Consider the following 8,650-nt stretch of genomic DNA (forward strand, 5'->3'; position numbering starts at 1 on the left):
ACTTGATCAACCTCAATTCCTCTTTTAGATACCAAATGTCCCAAAATAATTCCTTCCCTTACAAGAAACTGACACTTCTCCCAGTTTAGGACTAGATTGTGTTCTGAACACCTCTGAAGAACTGCTGCCAGATTATTCAAGCAATCTTCATAACTTTTTCCAATGACTGTAATATCATCTATGAACACCTCCACTTTAATTCCTATCATATCTGAGAATATAGAGAGTATAAACCTTTGAAATGTTGGGGGTGCATTACAAAGTGCATAAGCTAATCTTTTGTAAGCAAATGTTTCGTATGGGCAAGTGAAAGTTGTTTTTTCTTGATCATCCGGGTGAATTGGGATTTGCAAGAATCCTGAATACCCATCTAAGCGGCAGAAATATTCATGCCCAGCAAGCCTTTCCAGCATTTGGTCAATAAATGGTAAAGGAAAATGGTCCTTCCTTGTTACTTCATTTAACTTTCTGAAACCATTGACCATTCTCCACCCTGTGACAGTCCTACTAGGAATAGTTTGCCCTTGTTCGTTTTCAATGACAGTTATTCCTCCTTTTTTGGGCACCATGTGAATGGGACTCACCCACTCGCTGTCCGAAATTGGGTATATGATATCAGCAGAGAGCAATTTCAGAATCTCCTTTTTGACCACCTCTTGCAAATGGGGATTTAACCTTCTTTGGTTTTCTCTAATTGGCACACTGCTTTCTTTCAAGTAAATCCTATGAGAGCAGACAGCAGGGTTTATCCCTTTCATATCATCAATCGAATATCCGATAACATCCTTGTACTTTTGCAAAACTGCTTGAAGCCCTTTTATTTGCATTTCCGTCAACTCACTGTTTACGATAATTGGCCAAGAATGCATACTTCAAACTTTCTGGAAGTTGTTTCATTTCTATTTGCCTTGGTTGCATCTTCTCTAATGACCTTGCACAACTTTCCAACATGCTCAAAGGTCTGATTTCCTCGTATCTGATTTCACTATTGTCCTCCTCAACTACTTCACAACAATTACTTCCATACCTCTCTTCATAACCTTCTTCCACACATTTCTGTAATGTATCAATTTTGTAGCAGTGTTCTTCACTTTGCGGAACATGTGTTGCATGCTTCATGTCAAACTCCACCTTTTCATTTCCGGACCTCAAGATCAATTTAGCTTCTTGGACATCAATAAGTGCACCAGCTGTGGCCAGAAATGGTCTTCCAAGAATCACAGCCTCACTCTTGTCCTCCATATCTAGCACTACAAAGTCAACCGGATAAGCAAACTTCCCAACTTTGATTGGAACATCCTCAAGAATTCCAACAGGTCTCCTATATGTTCTATCGGCCAACTGAAGAGTTATGGATGTTGGATTTAATTCTCCCAAGAACATCCTTTTGCTAACTGAATGTGGTAACACACTAACACTTGAACCCAAGTCACATAGAGCACTGTAAGTTTTGTTTCCAATCACACATGGCACACAAAAACTTCCTGGATCATCCAATTTTTCAGGCATGGAGTTCTGAATTATTGCACTGCATTCCTTTGATAGAGTTACAACTTCTGGCTCAGACATGCTTCTTTTCTTTGTTAATAATTCCTTGAAATATTTGGCATACATCGGAACATGCAAGACAGCTTCAAGAATAGAAATAGTAATCTGAACTCCTTTCATAGTTTCCAAAAATTTGGCAAATTGCTTGTCATCTTTGGGTTTGTTGAACCTCTCAAGAAAGGGAATGTTGTTGGTTGTTATTGCTTCCTCTAGCAAAGGCTCAGCTCTTGTTTGAAAACCAGGAAATTCGACTTCAGTTTCAATTCGATTATCAACTTCTTTCTCCTTTATTTTCTCTGATGATGTTGAAGGTGAAGTTCCGGATGAACTTGGCCTCATAGCAGGAGGCACATATGTCTTCGGAGTAGGAAGTAATGGTCCTGTCATGGCTCCAATCCTTGTAGTCACTGCATCAACTGAAGATATCGCCCCACAGTGAGCTTTCGGGTTTGGAATTGGTTGAGCAGGCAGCCTTGCTTCATTTTCTCCCATCATACTATCCATTTTTCTCACATGCATCTTAACAGAATCTTTTAAGCCATTAACTTCATTTGCCATCTTGTTCATTAATTCCAACTGCATCTTCATGATTTCCTCCATTTCATTTGACTGAACATTTTGTTGTTCATTCTGCCTCGGCACTTGAAATTGACTTGGATGATTTGGTGATCGATTTCCTTGTACTGTCGATCCACTTGCATATGACTGATTGTTCTTGTACAACAAGTTTGGATGGTTCCTCCAAGAAGGATTATAGCTATTTGAGAATGGACCTTGACCTTGAGCATAACTTACTTCTGAAACTGATGATCCAATTGCTGAATAGAAGGTACATTCTGTTGAAGGATGACCTACTTGGCCACATACATCACACATTTGAGGCACACTTACTGAAGCTCTGGAGGTACCGATGCAATTTGACATGATACTATCCATCTTCTTGTTCAAGATGTCAATCTGAGCCTCCATGCTATCATTTGCAGACACATTATACACACCAGGATGTGTTGGTGCTATTGCTCTTTCACTTGACCATTGAAAATGATGAGACGCCATACTTTCAATCAATGCAAATGCTTCATCAATGGTTTTATTCATAATTCCTCCTCCAGCTGCAGAATCGACAAAAGCTCTGGTCTGAGTGGACAGTCCTTTGTAAAAGGTTTGTAACACCAGCCATCTTTCTAAACCATGATGAGGACACATTCTGATTAAAGAGTTGAATCTTTGCCATGCGTCATACAAACTTTCTCCATCATATTGAGTAAACCTTGTTAACTTGTCCCTGTATTCGGCAGCTTTTGTGGGTGGGAAGTATCTCTCAAGAAATGTCTGCAATAAGGTCTCCCAAGTATCTTTCAGATGTTCAGGCAATGAGTGAAGCCATACTCTTGCTCCATCTCTCAAGGAAAATGGGAATAGTGATAATCTGATAGCACTCGGTGAAACTCCATTTTGCTTAAGGGTGTTACAATACTCCAAGAAAGTCCTTATATGCTCATGTGGGTCTTCTAAAGCTGTTCCACCAAATCTGGACTGTTGTACCATGTTAATCAGAGCAGGCTTCAATTCAAAATTGTTCGCCTGAATAATTGGTTGAACCATTTCTCCTGGTATCCCATGATCCCTTGGGATCCACAAGTCCCTGAGCAAAGGTACTTGATCAGTCATCTTTTCTTCTTCTTGAGCTTGCAAAGTTTCGGCAACTTGAAACCGTGTTTGATTCTCTCTTCTTCTCCTCAATAAAGTCCTTTCAATTTCTGGATCAAATGGCTCTAGTGAATATTTAGGTTGAAGCATAAGACAATTTCCTGTAAAATTCCTGAAATTGACACATGCTAGTTTCTCTCAAAACTGCAGCCAATGTTAGGAAATGGTTAGTTGCCTAAAATAAATCCTGATCTGCTTCTACTAATGTGCTAATGAAATTTAAATCCCCGGCAACGGTGCCAAGATGATCAAGTGTAATATAGCAGGGTTTTTACGCCCAAACTACAGATGTCGTGTTCTCCACAGGGATCTAGAACTTCGAAGTACACATTCGAAACATTCAGAACAACGGAACAGATGGATCAAACCGTAGTGATAACAAGCAGCCACTAGCACAAGTTAAAACCAAATAATAAGCAGCAGAGGTAAAGGGTTCAGAAATAGGATTGTCTCTTTTTAGTGGTTTACTTGTAATCAAACGGACAAGTAACACTAGCAGATGGAAGAGGGTTCAGACATCACACACAACTCATGCAACCAATTAAAGTAACAATAGCTCACAGGACAATAACTACTAACTCAATATCCAGCAAAGGGTCACAACAATTCAACAAGGATACATGAGGATTCAGCAAAGGTACACAAGTAACAAGGTAAATTTCAGACTCAATAGTGCATATGTTTAGGGAACAGGAACAAGAGAAGATAGAGATTCAAAGCCTATAGGTCTTGATGATCTTCAATTCGAAGCTGAAGAGGTTGCAGGCGAAGAAGGGACCACATTGGAGACGATCTGTAGTAGGAGAGGCTTCCGCGTGGTCGTTGAGGAAGAGTAGCAGAGAAGATTCCTTGGGAAGATCCGGAGCAGAGCACCACCAGAAGGCCCGACGCCCCTGGCCTTTAGTCAATCCTCTCCCTCTCAGCAGCGAGGAGGAGGGGAGAAGGAGTGGCAGCGGCAAGGCATAGGAGATGCGGCGCTGGTGGTGACGATGATGACTGGATGATGGCGCTGGTTATGGTGGAGGCGGGTGATGGAGATGGTGGAGGCACGGTGGTGGATCAGGCGGCGCTGGCGGCGGCGTTGATGGAGGCGTAGTAGTGGATCCGGTCGTTACCCTACCTCCCTGGCCTTCGTTTGGTGTGGTGGGTGAATAGCGAGGAGGACCAGCCGCGCGTGGCAACAGACAACTGTCTGGCCGGTCGCGCCAGCCCCCGGCTCCTCTCACGCGTGCCACAGGACGCTTCCTCTGGTTCTTTTCGGTTTTGCCCCCTTTAGAACTGAACTCTTCTCCAAGTTGATCCCTGCTTTAGTGTTGGAAGCATTTTCGATGAAGATTGGGTGCCTAAACGCACCAATTCTGCATAATATGAAGAAGTGTTGTAAGAAATGTCATAATAGGAACATTTCTGTAGGAATGAATATTTTATAAGTAATTGTTGTGGTCAAATGTTTAACTTGAGATGCAAAAAGGCTTAAAATACTATATGCATAAATGTGCTATGAGTTGCCGCCCTCGATGTACTCGAGGACGGCCTCCAGCGTGCGGCCGGGCACGCCCCACCATCGGCGCCAGCCTCCGGAGTTGAGCCTTCCGGAGGGCACGACGCCATTGGTGGCCTCGAGCTGCTCGGCGTGGTGGCGGCAGAAGTAGGGCTCCCAGAGCGGGCTGTCTGGGACGTACCGTGGACCTTCCCTCACCGCCCGCGGCAGAGAGGCGCGGATACGCACGATCTCCGCATGCTGCGCCGCCCCGGTGGGCGATGGTGGCACCGGGACCCCGCCGACGCTGATCCTCCATGACCCGGGCACCCGCATGTCCGGCGGGACCGGGTACTCGGCCTCGTAGAGGAGCCGAGTTTCGTCCTCGTGAAGGTGGCGGCGGCCAAAGCCGTTCGCCGCCGTGCCGTCACCTGGGAAGCGCTCGGCCATGGTTGAACTGGGGACGACGAGAGGAGAGGGAGGAATGGGGGAGAAACGGCGCGTCGGCGGTGGAGAGTCTGTGCATCTCCGGGGCGTTGGGGGTCGGCTTATATAGGCGGGGGCGTCGCGCGTACGCGTGGCCGCCGTGTGCACGCGTGGCGGGCGAGGGACGCGTGTTGTCCGGTCTTCACTGCGCCGCCCGTGAGGCATCAATGGAGGAGACTGACCGGCGCGGCAGCGCGCGACAGCTTTGGCATTGATTCGCCGCGGAAAACGAGGCGATGAGGACGACGAAGTGGCAAGAACAGAGACGAGTCGCTGGCAAGGAGGGCCCGCGGCTCTTTTGCGTCAAAAACGACTCGCCCGACGCCTCCGAGTGCCACCCAGCGTGCCGGGTTTGGGCTGGGTTCGCCGGCGCTGATTTCCGCCCAGGCCGGCGAAAATCGGGCTCCTGAGGACGCGACTGGGCCGTTTTTTCGACGCCGACACAAAAAAATCGTATAAGGATGCCTTTCTGAAAGCGCGGCTGAAGATGCTCTTAGCGCCTGCATGCGGGGGACACTTGACTTGGCCGTTTTCAATGACGGAGGCTCAAGGAATTCTCTGTTTGCTTAAGTGCTAATCTCGTCCACTTATTACTCTCTTCCAATCTAAATAAATGTGTTTCGATTCAAGATACTACATGAAAAAGAAGCACATCGTTGTTGTTGTTCAATTCAGGTGATCGGTTAGTAGTTTCGTTCATTGTAAATTATAAACTTTGTACTCAGATTTGAAGCTATTTTGGACGAAATTGTCAATTACGTCGCGCATGATCGACCGTTTGAAATTTATTTGACATAGCTTCATCTCACACTTTTACATGACTTTCGTGTTGCACGTTTTTTGTTTCAGTGATCATAGATGAATAGATCTATATCTTCCTTGTGATTGTACATATGCATATGTGTGATTTGCTTTAATGACACTCCTTAATCTGCTTTCTCCGCGTCCTGCTACACTGGCGCCATCATCGGCGTCGTTCCTCTCGACCTCTCCCATGTCCTGCCGCACCTTGTTAATCTTGACCTCCACTTTCGCGCGCTACTACACAGGCACGGCCGTCGGCGTTGTTCCTCTCGGCCTTCTCTCCCACGTCTTGCTACACTACCGCCACCACATGTGTCCACCATAGTCGCTAAGGCACTCTAGTGTAACTTTATGTGTTATGTGTAGTTGCTAATTTGTAATCATGTTACGCGTATGCCAGATACCAAACGCCATGCCGAAATTGCTCCTCTAGTCTACATGCAGGCTACCGATGATGATTTTTTGTTAGTTTTCTCTTAGTCAGGTCCAGTAAGATAAGTATGCAAAGGAGCAAAAGACGCTGCGAGCAACCAAACATGTGACTAGCTCCTTTTGAGCAGACATCGCAGTCTAACGTGGCCCAAAGATACCTTTGGAATTCCTATCCAGCTTCCAGGCCGAATAAGAATTGGATCCAGCGCCCCCACACTCCCTCTCCCACAGAACAAATCCAAAACGTCCCGTCCCGGCATTATCTCGGCCGACGCATGGTTTTGGACAGGACAACATGACACGTCCTCTCAAAATTTCCAAGCCATTCTGAAAATGAAGGTTATGTACTATATAGTTCAAAAGGGAACAAAAAAGAGCAGCGAAACAGCTGCCTCAAGGAAAGAAAGAAAACTTGGACAAGCAGTGTCCTGATAATTCTTCGTCACAATTTCGCATTTGGAGTTTTTCGATCTTGTTTTCCTTACCAATTACTCCCCCCGTCCACAACTATAAGATGTTTTATTATCTTTTTTCTAAATCGGATGTACAAAGACATGTTTTAATGTGTTTGTTTACTCATTTCAGTTCGTATGTGGCCAATTGAAATATCTAAAACATCTTATATTTGTAAGAAGTGAAGGCAGTGAAACTGCTGCCTAAAGGAGAAAATTTCGTCCAGCGTAGTGAACTTAACTAGAGTAGTGAGGCTTAATACAATCAAGCAATGCATTGCATAGCTAGCATGTTGCATGGATGGATACCACCCATCGTCTCGCAGTGCAGCGCTCCGATCATGGGTTATAAAATTGGCATGCAGCGCTCCGATCATTGCATCACAAAGCAACACAACAAGTAGCCACATCGCGCTTCGCTGGGCTTGAAGAGAGCTACAAGGTACGTAGTGACTAGCGGTCACGAGCGCGCGCCCATGGCTTCCACGTCGACGAGCTTCGTGGCCATGGCGCTCGTCATGGCCGTCATGCTCAGCACGTGCCATTCTGCGCGCCTCCTCGCCGACGTTCCGGCCTAGCCCACACCGATGCCGGTCGTCCCTACAGTCCCTACAGTCCCCGCCGTGCCGGTCGTCCCTACAGTCCCCGCCGTGCCAGGCGGCGTCGTTCCTACGGTTCCCACAGTGCCAGGCGTCCCGACGGTGCCAACGGTACCCACCGTGCCCGGCGTGCCGATGGTGCCCACCGTGCTAGGTGTGCCAACGGTACCAGTACCTGGCGCCGCCGTGCCAACCATCCCGGCGGTTCCCACCGTGCCAGGTGTGCCGACAGTGCCGCTGCCGGCAGTACCCGGTGCCGTCGTGCCGACAGTGCACACTGCGCCGAGCGTGCCGACAGTGCCAGGCGTGCCGATGTTGCCGATGCCATCCGTCCCCGGCGTGCCTAACGTGCCGCTGCCCCCTATGCCGTCCGTCCCCGACCTGCCCAAGGTGCCACTGCCGCCGATGCCGTCCGTCCATGGCGTGCCCAAGGTGCCACTGCCGCCGGTACCGTCTGTTCCCGGTGTGCCGGCCGTGCCATAGTTCATTGCACCTCCTCCGTCGACGGACTGGATGTACGTACGTGCCCACGACCGTGCGTGCACGATTTACGAGTGTAATGGTTACTTTAACTTGGTAGTGTTCGTTTAATTAAGCAGCACTTGTGTCTACGTGTAAGTAAAAAAGAAGTACCCACTTGTGTACGTGTGTGGTATATCTTTTCGATTGGTGCGTGTGGTGTGGATGTGTGTACTGTATGCTTGTACGTTTATATTATTTTCATTTGTATCAATATATACACTATTCATGTAGATATGAGCTTGAGTAGTTTGGCTTTACGTGTATGTATCTCAGATTCAAGAGCATATATGGAGCTAGAGAAAGCTTCCAAATTATCCCAATATTATAGAAATTTGTTTTTTTGGTACAAATATAATGACTATATGCTTTATATGAGTTGTGCTAAAGAATAGTAACCGATGGAGTGGGGCATATTGGTGATCGGGCTCCATGGAGCCCGAATTTTGAAAAAAAAATCAAAATTCAAACTTTCAATTTCAAAAAAAAGAAAAAAAAATGCAAGTATACAAGGTTGAAATGTATATGTGTGTAAAAATTCATGATGAAATACCTTGAAATGTGATGTGTAAGAACAAATTCATGGACTTTGAAGATGAATAGTATCACTAGATAACTCG

At 46.4% G+C, this 8,650-nt stretch overlaps 1 non-coding gene and 1 pseudogene across 1 annotated transcript; both read left to right on the top strand.

Annotated features, from left to right (window-relative positions):
* The first annotated feature begins 2,734 nt into the window (after positions 1-2,734).
* LOC125511733 lies at positions 2,735-2,841 on the top strand. Its single transcript, XR_007285088.1, has one exon. It is a non-coding gene; the product is annotated as a small nucleolar RNA R71 (small nucleolar RNA).
* A 4,462-nt stretch (positions 2,842-7,303) lies between these two features.
* Positions 7,304-8,201, top strand: LOC125506049 (annotated as a pseudogene).
* Positions 8,202-8,650: the final 449 nt, after the last annotated feature.

This window comes from Triticum urartu, chromosome 5 (assembly GCF_003073215.2).
Source record: "Triticum urartu cultivar G1812 chromosome 5, Tu2.1, whole genome shotgun sequence".
In the NCBI taxonomy this organism is placed as follows: domain Eukaryota; kingdom Viridiplantae; phylum Streptophyta; class Magnoliopsida; order Poales; family Poaceae; genus Triticum; species Triticum urartu.